This window comes from Triticum dicoccoides, chromosome 2A, assembly GCF_002162155.2.
Source record: "Triticum dicoccoides isolate Atlit2015 ecotype Zavitan chromosome 2A, WEW_v2.0, whole genome shotgun sequence".
Taxonomy (NCBI): domain Eukaryota; kingdom Viridiplantae; phylum Streptophyta; class Magnoliopsida; order Poales; family Poaceae; genus Triticum; species Triticum dicoccoides.
In genome coordinates this window covers 367,968,673-367,987,955 of record NC_041382.1, presented here as the reverse complement: position 1 = coordinate 367,987,955, position 19,283 = coordinate 367,968,673, and positions in this window count along the sequence as shown.

Here is a 19,283-nt window from a genome sequence, read left to right as displayed (position 1 = left end):
CATAACAAGGCATTTTATTTTATTTAACTAATAAAAACAGAAAACAAAAGGTAGGGACAGAAGGTAGTCCTCACTAAATTCATCAACTTCATACCTCTCAAAAATGATCCATTAATAAGGTTGATCAGGTCTTATTAACAACCACCTTCGATTAGCATGAAACCGAAGAACTTTCATAAATCACTAAGTTACCTCAACGGGGATATGAATGTCCCCAACAATAAGCATTTCATATTTCTTTTTGGCAGTAGGTAGAGGTAGTTGAAAACTTCCAATAGTGATTGTCGGAGATTTTTCAATAACATTAATACCATTCACATGGAATTGTTTCTTCGGAAAGTGCACTGTATGCTCATTACCATTCATATGAAATGTGACCTTGCTTTTATTACAATCAATAACAGCCCCTGCAGTATTCAAGAAGGGTCTATCAAGGATAATCGACATCTTGTCGTCCTTGGGCATCTCAAGTATAACAGAGTTAGTCAAAATAGTAACATTAGCAACAACAGCGGGCACATCCTCATAGATACCGATAGGTATGACAGTCGATTTGTCAGCCATTTGCAATGATATTTCAGTAGGTGTGAGCTTATTCAAATCAAGTCTTTTATATAAAGAGAAAGGCATAGCACTAACACCAGCTCCTAAATCACAAAGCAGTTTTCACATAATTCTTTTTGATAGAGCAAGGTATAGTTGGTATCCCCGGGTCTCCAAGTTTTTTAGGTACTCCATCTTTAAAAGTATAATTAGCAAGCATAGTGGAGATTTCAGCTTCTAGTATTTTTCTCTTATTAGTGATGATGTCTTTCATATACTTTGCATAAGGAGGCATTTTAAGGATATCAGTCAAGCGAATACGCAAAAAGACTGGCCTCAGCATTTCAGCAAAGTGTTCAAATTCTTCATCATATTTCTTTTTAGTTAACTTAGGTGGAAAGGGCAAAGGTTTTTGAACCCACCGTTCTCTTTCTTTATCGTGTTTTCTAGCAACAAAGTCTTTTTTGTCATACATCTTAGTTTTAGGTTGTGGGTTATCAAGATCAACTGGAGGTTCTATCTCAACATCATTATCTGGCTCTTCATTATTTGGTTGACTATCTTCGTGAACCTCATCATTATATTTTTCATTATCAGAAGGTGAGTGTTCACTGCCAGGTTGAGTTTCAACACCAGAAATAGAAACATCATTATCATTATCAGGAGGTTTTTCTATTTCAGATTCACTAGAAGCATGCAAAGTCCTATCGTTTTTCTTTTTCTTCTTCTTTTTAGAAGGACTAGGTGCAGTGGTGTTGTTCCTTTGTGAGTCTTGTTCAATTATTTTTGGGTTTCCTTCAGGATAAAGTGGTTCTTGAGTCATTTCACCTCCTCTAGTTGCTACTTTAACAGCAAAGTCACTTATATTATTATTCATTTCCTCTAGCAACTCTCTTTGCGATTTAGCAAGTTGTTCTAACTAGGTTTGAACCATAGGAGCATGTTTTCCAACACCTCTAACATCATATGAGATTCTAAATAACAAGTCACTTAAGAGAGCAATCATATCAGAGTTGTATTTTAATTGTTTCATAACATTTGCATTGAAGTGATCTTGTTTTCTATTGTAGTTTTCAAACTCATAAAGGCATTGGCTAGGGTGCATATTGTGAGGATTGTCACTATCATTGAACTTCATTAGAGAATTTACCTCTACCACCTTAGGCAGTGGTGGTGTATTAAGCCCATGTATTTATTCAATAGGAGGTAAATTTTTGACATCCTCAACTTTAATACCTTTTTTCCTTCATAGATTTTTTTGCCTCTTGCATATCTTCAGGACTGATATATAATATACCCCTCTTCTTCGGAGTGGGTTTAGGCGGTGGTTCAGGAAGAGTTCAATCATTATAATTTTTCAATATATTATTCAATAATTCTTTAGTCTGCCCAATAGTTCATTCCATGAAAACACAACCAACACAACTACCTAGGAAGTCCCTAGAAGCATCGGTTAGTCCATTATAGAAGATATCAAGTATTTCATTTTTCTTAAGAGGATGATCAGGCAAAGCATTAAGTAGTTTGCAAAGCCTCCCCCAAGCTTGTGAGAGACTCTCTTCTTTAATTTGCACAAAGTTAAATATCTCCTGTAAAGCAGCTTGTTTCTTATGAGCAAGGAAATATTTTTCAGAGAAGTAATAAATCATATCCTGGGGACTATGCACACAACTAGGAGTAAGAGTATTGTACCGAGCCTTAGCATCACCCTTTAATGAGAACGGAAATAATATGATAATAAAGTAATAACGAGACTTCTAATCATGAGTAAAAAGGGTGGCTATGTCATTCAACTTAGTAAGATGTGCCACAACAGTGTCAGTTTCATGACCATGGAAAGGATCAGATTTAACCAAAGTAATTAACTCTGGGTCAACAGAGAATTCATAATCCTTATCATCAATAAAGATAGGTGAGGTAGCAAACTTAGGATATTATTTCATTCTAGCATTCTGATGAGGACATCAATACAATTGTTACACCCACAACCCCTGCTGCTATACATACTGGACCAATTACTAGAGCTCGTGCACGCCAACTAAATTACCAGGTACTTTCGTTTCTTGGTAATGATTCTAATGTTCATGAGAATATGATGCTGCCTAAATTGGATATATTTGTTTTGCTTACATATGAAGGGCCTAGCTTGGAGAAGGATGAACATTGGAGCAAGAACAAGCATGGAGATGATGGCATGTGCAAGGGGAACAAGAACGGAGTTACAAGTGATGATTTCAGGACTTTGAAGCCACCATAATGGGTGCATGAAGCCTTGGACGAAATATACAAGATGCCACTTCATAAATTTCGTCCCGAGGCTATTTTAGGTGCTGCGTCACCTTATTATTGGGCCAGGCCCATGTAATTTAGAAATACATAAGTATAGGCTATTTTTAGAGTCCGTATGTGTGGGGAAACAAGAGATAGGGATGATTTCGGACCCCTCCACCAAGGGCCACGAAATTCCCCCTCTTCCTCCATATATACAGCCCTTAGGGCATCGTTTAGACTTTGGGTTTTGTTTAGATTAAAAGTTCGCCATAGCTGCAACTTCGCGTACTTCGTTTGTGTTCAACGACCAGACAAAGGCGTCACAGAACCCCACCTTGATCAATAAAGCTTTCATCTTATATTCGCAATATCCAGATTGCAATCTCAATTTCTTGCTTGTTCTTCGTTTGCTTGCAGGAAACAGACCCTCGTGGTCAGGTTGATCGTGCTCCGGCGTGGTCAATAACCTCTCGGAGTTGGTTTAGCGATTGCTAAGGCGCGACGTCCTCGCACGTTCGTAGTCGGATCGTCAAAGTCGACTGCCACCAAAGCGATATCCATCATCTCATCGAAAGACGGGACACCTTTGCCTCTATCAAGTGGTATCAGATTTCCAGGTTGCTCGGTGAGATTTTACAGTTTTTCGTAGTTTAGATCGAGTCTGTTCTTCATACCTACAGTCCACGAGAAAGCCAAAAAAAATTAGGGTTAGTTCATCATATCCGAACCAATCTGAGCCTTTGCATAATCTTTTTAGGGTTTTGCTTTGTTGAATTTGCGGTTGCATCGTCGTGTCTAGTTGCTGGTCTTAGCGTTAGTCTTTTAGAGTGATAGAGGCGGGGTGTCCCGATCTTTCGATGAGATGATAACTATCGATTTGGTGGAGACGACTTTGACGATCCGACTACAAACGTGCACGACGTTGCGCCTTAGCAATCGCTAAACCAACTCCGAGAGGTTATTGACCACGCCGGAGCACAATCAACCTGACCACGAAGGTCTATTCCTGCAAGCAATCGAAGAACAAGCAAGAATATGATAAAAGCAATCTGAATATTGCGAGTATATATGAAGTATTGATAAAGGTGGGGATCCGTAAGCGGTCTTGGTCTGGTCGTTGGACACAAACGAAGTACACGAAGTTGCAATGGCTAACTTTTAACTAAACAAATCCCAAGGAAAAGCTACTAGATGGATCTACTTATATAGGAGCAAGGGGTGGCGGCCAAGGAGGTGGGAGGACGTCCCAAGGCAGCCTAAAACTAAATATAGGTCGTACAAGGCCAATGGGCCCAAGTGGAGGTGATGTAACACCTTTGGACTTGTAGTTTGACTCGGATTCTGCTGCAGCATCAGATTGTTTCGTCCACAACTCAACGCTCCGGACGAATTTGAAGGTGATTCCAATTGGGTTGGAAAGTTCACGAAATCTAGTTTCCAACAAAAAAAGAATCACCCAATTCGGAGTCCGTATGAAAAACTTGTGTGCGTTTTGAGTCAGGTGTGTCTGTGCAGTCCGAATCTGAATCCAGAACGTGAGAGACTTGGACTCTATCTTCTCTTGGGCCAAAAGTGACGTGAGAGAACTTTTTGGACAGCAAATAAACATCTCTTTCTTCCTTATCTTCATATGTGGATTGTACAAATGTCCCATACACCTGCAATTAGACAAAACACAAAAGTGTGTGAAGTATTTTTGTTCTGGATAACATAAATAGATTATTGAATAGTTTGCACTAGAAATCACCTGACAAATATGCATATATGCAATATTTTTGGTCATATCCAAGGTAGTCATGTCCTCATCACTTCCCAGCTCCACATACATCTACGTCGTGCGTTTGACTCTCCCTGGTAATCGCTCTATCCAAGCTTTGAGAGTTTTGACTACAACGGTTGCCGATCACCGCCTGTTGCTGGGTAAGAACTGGTAAGAATTTGAGTTTTGCTTGACGGATTTGTGACACCCACCACCACCACTTGTTCGTAGTCTGTAGGATCATATTCTTGTGTGTTTCTATTGCTGCTAACCATGCCAGGATCACAAGCCGACGAGATTGACTGGGAGAATTTATCGAACAAGGAGCTTCATGATAAGTTTCAGCAAATGATGACTGAACAGGTGCAAGATGTGCTGAACAATTTTGAAGAGGCCATGGAGAAGATCACTGGCCTTGAGAAGACGTTCGAAACAAAGCTCGATAACAGATTTAATGAATTGCTCGCGCGTCTTCCACCACCACCACCCGCTGCACCTAACGCACCTCTCCAACAACAACAACAACGACTACCTCCACGTCGCGAAATAGACCTTCGTCGAGCGAGCCGTGTTCCTCTTGCGTTTGGCCAAACTGTTGGTGCTGCTGTTGATACTTCTGTGGCTCCTGCTACTGCTGTTGCTGGTACCCAGGAGGATGATGAGTATGCGGGCGATTATGAGGATGAGGTTGATCAAAATCAGATCTACGAGCAGCCACCAGCACCACCACCAGCAGGTCGACCTCAGGTATATATTCGTAATGGTAGGCCTGCACCACCACCTCAGGTACGAGATGATGTCCATATTCCTAAACTGAAATTGAATATTCCACCATTTGAGGGTAGATATGTTCCTGATATATATCTTACTTGGGAGTTAGAAACTGAACAATGATTTACATGTTTACAATATCCTGAGGAGAGACGAGTTGCTGCTGCCGTTTGTGCTTTCACTAGTTTTGCATGTGTATGGTGGTCTGAACATTGTAGATTATATCCTATTCCAACTACTTGGGCTGCTTTGAAAACTGCTATGCGTACGCGTTGGGTTCCACCATATTATCAACGTGAATTGCTTCAAAAATTGCAGCGTTTAAGACAAGGGAAAAATTCTGTAGAAGAATATTATCAGGAATTACAAACTGGCATGATTAGATGTGGTATTGTTGAGGAGAATGAAGCTGACAGAGGCGAGGGTGTCCCGATCTTTCGATGAGATGATAACTATCGATTTGGTGGAGACGACTTTGACGATCCGACTACAAACGTGCACGACGTTGCGCCTTAGCAATCGCTAAACCAATCTCCTGAGGTTACTGATGATGCCGGAAGCACGATCAGCCTGACCACGAAGGTCTATTCCTGCAAGCAATCGAAGAACGAGCAAGAATATGATAAAGCAATCTGAATATTGCAAATATATATGAGGTATTGATAATGGTGGGGATCCGTAAGCGGTCTTGGTCTGGTCGTTGGACACAAACGAAGTACACGAAGTTGCAATGGCTAACTTTTAACTAAACAAATCCCAAGGAAAAGCTACTAGATGGATCTACTTATATAGGAGCAAGGGGTGGCGGCCAAGGAGGTGGGAGGACGTCCCAAGGCAGCCTAAAACTAAATCTAGGTCGTACAAGGCCAATGGGCCCAAGTGGAGGTGATGTAACACCTTTGGACTTGTAGTTTGACTCGGATTCTGCTGTAGCATCAGATTGTTTCGTCCACAACTCAACACTCCGGACGAATTTGAAGGTGATTCCAATTGGGTTGGAAAGTGCACGAAATCTAGTTTCCAACAAAAAAAGAATCACCCAATTCGGAGTCCGTATGAAAAACTTGTGTGCGTTTTGAGTCAGGTATGTCTGTGCAGTCCGAATCTGAATCCAGAACGTGAGAGACTTGGACTCTATCTTATCTTGGGCCAAAAGTGACGTGAGAGAACTTTTTGGACCGCAAATAAACATCTCTTTCTTCCTTATCTTCATATGTGGATTGTACAAATGTCCCATACACCTGCAATTAGACAAAACACAAAAGTGTGTGAAGTATTTTTGTTTTGGATAACACAAATAGATTATTGAATAGTTTGCACTAGAAATCACCTGACAAATATGCATATATGCAATATTTTTGGTCATATCCAAGGTAGTCATGTCCTCATCATCCTCCCCTTCTTGAAAATAAAGCCGTCCTCGGCGTTGCTTAATCTGAAATGTGGCTAACAAAAGAGACAAGGTGTACATGTTGTATATGTATATGTCATCCATTTTTACTTCCCTTGATTTTTGCATATATGACACATGAATAGATGAGTAACTTGCATAGTTCATAAAATCTAAAGCCAAAAAATTAGCACAAGAAGTAGAAGGCATGAAAATATTGCAACTCAGTTTGCACATATAAGTGAAGCTCTTATTCATTTCAAAAGATTGACAATGTTCATCATTAAACCATCCCAACATTGGTGAATAAACCTTACTTGCATCAAATTTACATGCTACAACATGCTTAAATAAGCAAACATGCAATAAGTCATTTAACACAGAATCATCACCAAGATTAGAGGTCATATCAAAATGATTAAACATTGGTTCTTTTGCATCAATAGTTAATTCAATGCGTGCACTCAAAATTATTGGTATTTCAGTTGTTTGATCAGATGGCAAAGTCAAATTATCAACGTAGTCCTCTAAAATAGGTGGTGTGATCAAAATAGTGGGTAGCTCATCAGATGGTGCATTCAAATTGACAAGGCATTCATCATTCTCATATAGAGATGGAAGATCAGTACCTTTGTCATTACCTCTGATGATCAACTCAGATGATGTAGCCACTCTCGGGGGCGATGTGTCACATGGTGGAGGTGATGTAGTCCTGACAACAACGGATGTGGTTGTCATAGTATACCTAGTAGTTGAAGGAACAATCATATCAACTCTTGGAATGTGCACCGTCCGCTTGTTCTCCTCGTGGCCAACACGTCGTTTTATTTCCTGTTCAGCTTTGCAAGCAAGATGAAACAAATGGTCCATAGGATAACACTCTTCATGAATTAGTATCTCTTGAATATCACGGTTTAATCCTCCCCAAAATCTATCCATAAAATCATCTTCACTTTCTTCTAAAGAGGAATGCAACAAGGTAGTTTGTAAATCATCATAATATTTTGTTACAGTTTCACTACCTTGTTTTAAGTGTTGCAACTTCTTAATCATGTCACGAGTATAATAAGCAGGGACGAAAGTATGTCGCATGGCAAGTTTCAAATCATCCCAAGTAGTAGGTATATAATCAGGGTGTAACCGACAATATTCACTCCACCAAACCAAAGCATAACCAGTCAAAGAACCAACCGCAACCTTAACCTTTTTATGTTCATTGAAATTATGGGAAGCAAATATATTTTTTATGTCGAACTCCCATTCAATATATAAAGCAGGTTTAAAACGGCCATTAAATGGTAGTATAGATACATTAACCTGATCATGTGCATTTGGATGTTTGTGCACCTCTCGTGACGGTTGTGGTATTTGCAAAGGTGGTGGCACGTCTCCCGCGATCGACAAAGCCCATGAATTGACTCTGGATCCTGTCATGATTAGTAGAACAAGAAACAAAACCCAAAAATAATGTTCCTATAACTACTAGGATGTGGTGGTAAAACGCTCACAGTAAAGCAAATATCAATGTCTTACAAGTTCTTACCATGCAGCAGGCGGTGATCGGCAACCAGCGGTGTCAAGTAACTCCGAATATTGAGTAAAGCGATTACCAGGGGAGCGTACGTATACACGGTGTAGAAATATGTGGAGCTGGGTTGGCTATATATGGTAGCAAAAGATTAGCAATAATCAATTCAAAGATGCAATGTTGAATAAACGCTCAACGACGGTACTGTGCTGGTCCTAGGCTAGACCGGACTAGAGACGCGAGCCTAGAACACTAATAAGGTCACAGCGCAGCACAACTAGCATCAATGAAGGATACTAAGTAGCTCTTGACAGCAAGATATAAGTGAAGATCACAAGGGCAGTGAAGATAATGATGAAAAACAACTGCCAAGCAGGATATACAACAACTCTTTCTCCAACTTTCCTCTTGAAAAGTTTGAGACAATTTTCTGATAAATTCTTTTAAAGAATACTACTAACTCAAGCTTTCCAATGCAAAAAGAATCACTCAATTCCGAGTTGATATGAGGAGTCAAAGAATTCTAAAACTGGCCTGAAAAATTGGAACAAGCTGTGTTCACGAACTTCGGAGCGCAAAAAGACCTATTTAAAAGCCGATTTTGAGGTGTCAAATATTGAACTAGCTTCTGCAACTATTTAGATGCGGCTCGTCGCTATCTTCAATTTGAGTACTCACGGAGCCAAAACGGACTTCGTATGAGGAAGATACAACTGCTTTACTGAACAGTGCGCAAAACAGATTCCAATCTGAATTCAGGTACGAGATTGATTCTAGATAGATCCAATTTTTTTTCTTCTCTCTTTTTTTTTCTCACGCTTTTTTTTTCTTTTTCTTCTCTCTCTTTTTCTTTTTTTTTCCTTTTTTCTCTTTTTTTCTCTATCTTCTTTTTTTTTCAAGACAAACTAGATAAGATGCAGATTGGATCAGGCGAAGATGTGAATGACCTCAACTATGATTATGACAATGAACAGTGCGTAGCACGTGGTGGAAATTAATAGATGTGATGGTGGACAGCGGAAGGGATAATGATGCAGCGGCGACGTGACTAATGTGAACAGAACTCGAAACTCTAAAGGAACTAGACGCTAAGACCAGCAACTGACACGACGATGCAACTGATAATTCAACTATGCAAGCAATGAATAGAAAATTGCAAAGGCTCAGACTGGCTTGGATAAAGGATGAACAGATCTAACTTTTTTTTGTGTGGCTTTTTCTTGGACAATAGGTAAGAAAATAAATCTAATCTAGAAAAACTGGAAATTCTCACCGAGCAACCTGAAAACTGATACCACTTGATAGAGGCGGGGTGTCCCGATCTTTCGATGAGATGATAACTATCGATTTGGTGGAGACGACTTTGACGATCCGACTACAAACGTGCACGACGTTGCGCCTTAGCAATCGCTAAACCAACTCCGAGAGGTTATTGACCACGCCGGAGCACAATCAACCTGACCACGAAGGTTTATTCCTGCAAGCAATCGAAGAACAAGCAAGAATATGATAAAAGCAATCTGAATATTGCGAGTATATATGAAGTATTGATAAAGGTGGGGATCCGTAAGCGGTCTTGGTCTGGTCGTTGGACACAAACGAAGTACACGAAGTTGCAATGGCTAACTTTTAACTAAACAAATCCCAAGGAAAAGCTACTAGATGGATCTACTTATATAGGAGCAAGGGGTGGCGGCCAAGGAGGTGGGAGGACGTCCCAAGGCAGCCTAAAACTAAATCTAGGTCGTACAAGGCCAATGGGCCCAAGTGAAGGTGATGTAACACCTTTGGACTTGTAGTTTGACTCGGATTCTGCTGCAGCATCAGATTGTTTCGTCCACAACTCAACGCTCCGGACGAATTTGAAGGTGATTCCACTTGGATTGGAAAGTGCACTAAATCTAGTTTCCAACAAAAAAAGAATCACCCAATTCGGAGTCCGTATGAAAAACTTGTGTGCGTTTTGAGTCAGGTATGTCTGTGCAGTCCGAATCTGAATCCAGAACGTGAGAGACTTGGACTCTATCTTCTCTTGGGCCAAAAGTGACGTGAGAGAACTTTTTGGACAGCAAATAAACATCTCTTTCTTCCTTATCTTCATATGTGGATTGTACAAATGTCCCATACACCTGCAATTAGACAAAACACAAAAGTGTGTGAAGTATTTTTGTTCTGGATAACACAAATAGATTATTGAATAGTTTGCACTAGAAATCACCTGACAAATATGCATATATGCAATATTTTTGGTCATATCCAAGGTAGTCATGTCCTCATCATAGAGTTTCGAGTTCTGGTCATAAGTTGTCACGCCGCCACCGCACCATCATCATCGCCCCTGTCACCTACCACCACCGCTCCAAATCCGTATCCATATACCACCACCAATCCGTATCCATATACCACCACCGATCCATATACATATATTACCACCGCTGCCATATACCACCACCGCTGCCATATACCACCACCATAACTCGGATTGGTGGTGGATATATGGTGGTGGTATATGGCAGCGGTGGTGGTATATGGTAGCGGTGGTAATATATGGATATGGATCGGTGGTGGTATATGGATACGGATTGGTGGTGGTATATGGATACGGATTCGCAGCGGTGGTGTTCCGTGCCGCGCCGTGATTTTGTTGGTGTTCTAGGCTCGCGTCTCTAGCACAGTCTAGCCTAGGACCAGCACAGTACCGTCGTTGAGCGTTTATTCAACTTTGCATCTCTGAATTGATTATTGCTGACCCTTTTTGCTACCATAGTATAAGCCTTCCCAGCTCCACATACATCTACGTCGTGCGTTTGACTCTCCCTGGTAATCGCTCTATCCAAGCTTTGAGAGTTTTGACTACAACGGTTGCCGATCACCGCCTGTTGCTGGGTAAGAACTGGTAAGAATTTGAGTTTTGCTTGACGGATTTGTGACACCCACCACCACCACTTGTTCGTAGTCTGTAGGATCATATTCTTGTGTGTTTCTATTGCTGCTAACCATGCCAGGATCACAAGCCGACGAGATTGACTGGGAGAATTTATCGAACAAGGAGCTTCATGATAAGTTTCAGCAAATGATGACTGAACAGGTGCAAGATGTGCTGAACAATTTTGAAGAGGCCATGGATAAGATCACTGGCCTTGAGAAGACGTTCGAAACAAAGCTCGCTAACAGATTTAATGAATTGCTCGCGCGTCTTCCACCACCACCACCCGCTGCACCTAACGCACCTCTCCAACAACAACAACAACGACTACCTCCACGTCGCGAAATAGACCTTCGCCGAGCGAGCCGTGTTCCTCTTGCGTTTGGCCAAACTGTTGGTGCTGCTGTTGATACTTCTGTGGCTCCTGCTACTGCTGTTGCTGGTACCCAGGAGGATGATGAGTATGCGGGCGATTATGAGGATGAGGTTGATCAAAATCAGATCTACGAGCAGCCACCAGCACCACCACCAGCAGGTCGACCTCAGGTATATATTCGTAATGGTAGGCCTGCACCACCACCTCAGGTACGAGATGATGTCCATATTCCTAAACTGAAATTGAATATTCCACCATTTGAGGGTAGATATGTTCCTGATATATATCTTACTTGGGAGTTAGAAACCGAACAACGATTTACATGTTTACAATATCCTGAGGAGAGACGAGTTGCTGCTGCTGTTTGTGCTTTCACTAGTTTTGCATGTGTATGGTGGTCTGAACATTGTAGATTATATCCTATTCCAACTACTTGGGCTACTTTGAAAACTGCTATGCGTACGCGTTGGGTTCCACCATATTATCAACGTGAATTGCTTCAAAAATTGCAGCGTTTAAGACAAGGAAAAAATTCTGTAGAAGAATATTATCAGGAATTACAAACTGGCATGATTAGATGTGGTATTGTTGAGGAGAATGAAGCTATGCTTGCACGTTTTCTGGGTGGATTAAATAGAGAGATTCAGACCATTCTAGACTATAAGGAGTATACTAATATCACTCGTTTATTCCATCTTGCTTGTAAAGCTGAACGTGAAGTGCAGGATCGACAAGCATTGGGGCGAACTAACTTTTCTGCAGGCCGACCTTCATCATGGACACCACGTGCATCTTCTACTTCAACTGCACCAGCACCTCCATCAGGTGCCACCTCCAGCCGTGATACAAGAAAACAGGCACAACCACCATTACCTGCGGGGCCTACACAGCGTTCTTCTTCTTCCATAGCATCAACAGGGCACACAAGTGATATTATTTGTCGTCGTTGTAAGGGAGGAGGTCATTATGCGAGAGAATGCAAATCTCCGCGTGTGATGATTGCTACCGCGGATGGTGGATATGAGTCCGCTAGTGACTATGATGAGGAGACATTGGCTCTTATTACACATGAAGAACATGGTGGAGATGATTCTGATCATGAGACGCAATACATGGCTCCTGAAGACGCTGACAGGTATGAATGTTTAGTTGCTCAACGTGTTTTGAGTGTGCAGGTCACACAAGCTGAGCAAAATCAGAGGCACAATTTGTTCCATACCAAGGGAGTTGTGAAGGAACGTTCTGTGCGCGTCATAATAGACGGAGGGAGCTGCAACAACTTGGCTAGCATGGAGATGGTGGAGAAGCTTTCTCTCACCACAAGACCACATCCACATCCTTACTACATCCAATGGTTCAACAACAGCGGCAAGGTTAAGGTAACACGTACTATTCGTGTGCATTTTAGTATCTCTACATATGCTGATTATGTTGATTGTGATGTGGTACCTATGCAAGCATGTTCCTTATTACTTGGTAGACCATGGCAATTTGATAAAAATTCTGTACACCATAGTAGAAACAATCACTATACTCTTGTTCATAAGGATAAAAATATTACTTTGCTTCCTATGACTCCTGATTCCATTTTGAAAGATGATATTAATAGAGCTAATAAAGCAAAACAGGAGACGAATAAGAGTGAAAATCAGATTGTGGCAAAAGAATTTGAGCAACAAATGAAGCCTAATAATAAACCATCTAGTGTTGCTTCTGAAATTAAATTGAAAAGTGCATGTTTATTTGCCACCAAATCTGATATTGATGAGCTAGATTTCAGCAAATCTGTTTGCTATGCTTTTGTGTGCAAAGAGGCATTATTTTCATTCGAGGACGTGCCTTCCTCTTTGCCTCCTGCTGTCACTAACATTTTGCAGGAGTTCGCTGACGTTTTTCCACAAGACGTGCCACCGGGATTACCGCCTATTCGAGGGATTGAGCATCAGATTGACTTAATTCCCGGTGCTTCACTGCCAAACCGTGCACCATACCGTACCAATCCAGAGGAGACGAAGGAGATTATGCGTCAAGTACAAGAGCTTCTCGACAAAGGTTATATACGCGAATCCCTTAGTCCTTGTGCTGTTCCTATTATTCTAGTGCCGAAAAAGGATGGCACGTCACGTATGTGTGTTGATTGTAGAGGCATTAATAATATTACTATTCGTTATCGTCATCCTATTCCTAGGCTAGATGATATGCTTGATGAATTGAGTGGCTCTACAATATTCTCCAAAGTTGATTTGCGTAGTGGCTACCATCAAATTCGTATGAAATTGGGAGATGAATGGAAAACAGCATTTAAAACTAAGTTTGGATTATATGAGTGGTTAGTCATGCCTTTTGGATTAACTAATGCACCTAGTACTTTCATGAGATTAATGAACGAAGTTTTACGTGCTTTCATTGGACGATTTGTGGTAGTTTACTTTGATGACATATTGATTTATAGCAGATCTTTGGAGGAACATTTGGAACATTTACGTGCTGTTTTTATTGCTCTACGTGATGCACGTTTGTTTGGTAACCTTGGGAAGTGCACCTTTTGCACCGACCGAGTATCTTTTCTTGGCTATGTTGTTACTCCACAGGGAATTGAAGTTGATAAAGCCAAGATTGAAGCTGTTGAGAGTTGGCCGCAGCCCAAAACAGTCACACAAGTGAGGAGTTTTCTTGGCCTCGCTGGATTCTATAGGCGTTTTGTGAGAGATTTCAGCACCATTGCTGCACCTCTCAATGAGCTTACAAAGAAAGATGTGCCTTTTCTTTGGGGTACCGCACAGGAAGAAGCCTTCACGGTATTGAAAGATAAGTTGACACATGCTCCTTTACTCCAACTTCCTGATTTTAATAAGACTTTTGAGCTTGAATGTGATGCTAGTGGAATTGGATTAGGAGGTGTGTTATTACAAGATGGCAAACCTGTTGCATACTTTTCTGAAAAATTGAGTGGGCCTAGTCTGAATTATTCTACTTATGATAAAGAATTATATGCTCTTGTTCGGACTTTAGAAACATGGCAACATCATTTATGGCCCAAAGAATTTGTTATACATTCTGATCATGAATCTTTGAAACATATTAAAAGTCAAGCTAAACTGAATCGTAGACATGCTAAATGGGTTGAATTCATTGAGACTTTCCCTTATGTCATTAAACACAAGAAGGGAAAAGAAAATGTTATTGCTGATGCATTGTCTCGTCGCTATACTATGCTTTCACAACTTGACTTCAAAATATTTGGTTTGGAGACCATCAAAGATCAATATGTGCATGATGTTGATTTTAAAGATGTAATGCAGAATTGTAAAGAAGGAAGAATGTGGAACAAGTTTGTTGTTAACGATGGATTTGTGTTTCGTGCTAACAAGCTATGCATTCCAGCTAGCTCCGTTCGTCTTTTGTTGTTGCAGGAGGCGCATGGAGGAGAATTAATGGGACACTTTGGCGTGAAGAAGACGGAGGACGTACTTGCTACACATTTCTTTTGGCCAAAGATGAGACGGGATGTTGAGCGTTTTATTGCTCGCTGCACTACATGTCAAAAAGCTAAGTCACGACTCAATCCTCATGGTTTATATATGCCTTTGCCTGTACCTAGTGTTCCTTGGGAGGATATATCTATGGACTTTGTTTTAGGTTTACCTCGAACAAAGAAGGGGAGGGATAGCATATTTGTTGTCGTGGATAGATTCTCGAAAATGGCACACTTTATACCATGTCATAAAAGCGATGATGCTGTTAATGTTGCTGATTTGTTCTTTCGTGAAATTATTCGCTTGCATGGTGTGCCAAATACTATTGTTTCAGATCGTGATACTAAATTTCTTAGCCACTTTTGGAGATGTTTATGGCCTAAGTTGGGGACTAAACTGCTTTTTAGTACTACTTGTCACCCCCAAACTGATGGACAAACTGAAGTAGTCAATAGAACATTGTCTACTATGCTTAGGGCTGTTTTGAAGAATAATAAGAAAATGTGGGAGGAATGCTTGCCTCATATTGAATTTGCTTATAATCGTTCATTGCATTCTACTACTAAGATGTGCCCTTTTGAAGTTGTGTATGGTTTCCTACCTCGTGCACCTATTGATTTGTTGCCTCTTCCATCTTCGGAGAAGGTTAATTTTGATGCTAAACAACGTGCTGAATTGATTTTAAAAATGCATGAGTTAACTAAGGAAAACATTGAGCGCATGAATGCTAAATATAAACTTGCTGGAGATAAGGGTAGAAAACATGTTGTGTTTGCACCTGGAGATCTTGTTTGGTTACATTTGCGTAAGGATAGATTTCCTTATTTGCGCAAATCAAAGTTAATGTCACGTGCTGATGGTCCCTTTAAGGTGTTAGAGAAAATAAATGATAATGCATATAAACTTGAGCTGCCTGCAGATTTTGGGGTTAGTCCCACTTTTAACATTGCAGATTTGAAGCCTTATTTGGGTGAGGAAGATGAACTTCCGTCGAGGACGACTTCATTTCAAGAAGGGGAGGATGATGAGGACATCAATACAATTGTTACACCCACAGCCCCTGCTGCTATACATACTGGACCAATTACTAGAGCTCGTGCACGCCAACTAAATTACCAGGTACTTTCGTTTCTTGGTAATGATTCTAATGTTCATGAGAATATGACGCTGCCTAAATTGGATACATTTGTTTTGCTTACAAATGAAGGGCCTAGCTTGGAGAAGGATGAACATTCGAGCAAGAACAAGCATGGAGATGATGGCATGCGCAAGGGAAACAAGAACGGAGTTACAAGTGATGATTTCAGGACTTTGAAGCCACCATAATGGGTGCATGAAGCCTTTGACGAAATATACAAGATGCCACTTCATAAATTTTGTCCCGAGGCTATTTTAGGTGCTGCGTCACCTTATTATTGGGCCAGGCCCATGTAATTTCGAAATACATAAGTATAGGCTATTTTTAGAGTCCGTATGTGTGGGGAAACAAGAGATAGGGTTGATTTCGGACCCCTCCACCAAGGGCCACGAAATCCCCCCCCCCCCTCTTCCTCCATATATACAGCCCTTAGGGCATCGTTTAGACTTTGGGTTTTGTTTAGATTAAAAGTTCTCCATAGCTGCAACTTCGCGTACTTCGTTTGTGTTCAACGACCAGACAAAGACGTCACAGAACCCCACCTTGATCAATAAAGCTTTCATCTTATATTCGCAATATCCAGATTGCAATCTCAGTTTCTTGCTTGTTCTTCGTTTGCTCGCAGGAAATAGACCCTCGTGGTCAGGTTGATCGTGCTCCGGCGTGGTCAATAACCTCTCGGAGTTGGTTTAGCGATTGCTAAGGCGCGACGTCCACGCACGTTCGTAGTCGGATCGTCAAAGTCGACTGCCACCAAAGCGATATCCATCATCTCATCGAAAGACGGGACACCCTCGCCTCTATCAAAATTCATAGCAACATCAATCTCAGAACATAGTGGATACTAAGGATCAAGCCCTAACAAAACTAACTAGATTAAATGATGAATCTCATCTAACTCCTCGCTGACCAGCAAGCCTACGAAGGAATTACTCACTCCCGGTGGGGAGAATTATAGAATTGGCGATGGAGAAGGGTTGGTGATGACGAAGAACGAAGATCCCCCTCTACGGAGCCCCAAACGTACTCCAGATCTAGACTCCCGATGAAGAACAGGACGTGATGGTGGCTCCGTCTCGTGGATCATGATATTCTTTCTCCCTGATTTTTTCTGGAAATATGGGATTTTATAGCGTCGGTTTCAGGGTCTGCGGGGCCACCAGGTGGGGACAACCCACCTGGCGCGCCCTGGTGGGTTGTGCCCACCCAGGTGCCCCCCTCCGATGGATCTTGGCTCCAGAAATTCTCTTTATTGATATAAAAAATCCTCGCAAAGTTTCGTTCCATTCCGAGAACTTTTATTTCTGCACAAAAACAACACAATGGTAGTTCTGCTGAAAACAGCGTCAGTCCGAGGTTAGTTTCATTCAAATCATGCAAATTGAAGTCCAACACAAGAGGAAAAGCGTTAGGAAAAGTAGATACGTTGGAGACATATCATGGCTGCATTGGATTTAGATGATCTACACCACTGGCTACTATATTGTCCTTTTAAATGGTGTTCCAAGTAAATAATTCCTTTGCGGGAGATGTGATAGAGGCGAGGGTGTCCCGATCTTTCGATGAGATGATAACTATCGATTTGGTGGAGACGACTTTGACGATCCGACTACAAACGTGCACGATGTAGCGCCTTAGCAATCGCTAAACCAATCTCCTGAGGTTACTGACGATGCCGGAAGCACGGTCAGCCTGACCACGAAGGTCTATTCCTGCAAGCAATCGAAGAACGAGCAAGAATATGATAAAGCAATCTGAATATTGCAAATATATATGAGGTATTGATAATGGTGGGGATCCGTAAGCGGTCTTGGTCTGGTCGTTGGACACAAACGAAGTACACGAAGTTGCAATGGCTAACTTTTAACTAAACAAATCCCAAGGAAAAACTACTAGATGGATCTACTTATATAGGAGCAAGGGGTGGCGGCCAAGGAGGTGGGAGGACGTCCCAAGGCAGCCTAAAACTAAATCTAGGTCGTACAAGGCCAATGGGTCCAAGTGGAGGTGATGTAACACCTTTGGACTTGTAGTTTGACTCGGATTCTGCTGCAGCATCAGATTGTTTCGTCCACAACTCAACGCTCCGGACGAATTTGAAGGTGATTCCAACTGGGTTGGAAAGTGCATGAAATCTAGTTTCCAACAAAAAAAGAATCACCCAATTCGGAGTCCGTATGAAAAACTTGTGTCCGTTTTGAGTCAGGTGTGTCTGTGCAGTCCGAATCTGAATCCAGAACGTGAGAGACTTGGACTCTATCTTCTCTTGGGCCAAAAGTGACGTGAGAGAACTTTTTGGACAGCAAATAAACATTTCTTTCTTCCTTATCTTCATATGTGGATTGTACAAATGTCCCATACACCTGCAATTAGACAAAACACAAAAGTGTGTGAAGTATTTTTGTTCTGGATAACATAAATAGATTATTGAATAGTTTGCACTAGAAATCACCTGACAAATATGCATATATGCAATATTTTTGGTCATATCCAAGTAAGTCATGTCCTCATCATCCTCCTCTTCTTGAAAATAAAGCCGTCCTCGGCGTTGCTTAATCTGAAATGTGGCTAACAAAAGAGACAAGGTGTACATGTTGTATATGTATATGTCATCCATTTTTACTTCCCTTGATTTTTGCATATATGACACATGAATAGATGAGTAACTTGCATAGTTCATAAAATCTAAAGCCAAAAAATTAGCACAAGAAGTAGAAGGCATGAAAATATTGCAACTCAGTTTGCACATATAAGTGAAGCTCTTATTCATTTCAAAAGATTGACAATGTTCATCATTAAACCATCCCAACATTGGTGAATAAACCTTACTTGCATCAAATTTACATGCTACAACATGCTTAAATAAGCAAACATGCAATAAGTCATTCAACACAGAATCATCACCAAGATTAGAGGTCATATCAAAATGATTCAACATTGGTTCTTTTGCATCAATAGTTAATTCAATGGGTGCACTCAAAATTGTTGGTATTTCAGTTGTTTGATCACATGGCAAAGTCAAATTATCAACGTAGTCCTCTAAAATAGGTGGTGTGATCAAAGTAGTGGGTAGCTCATCAGATGGTGCATTCAAATTGACAAGGC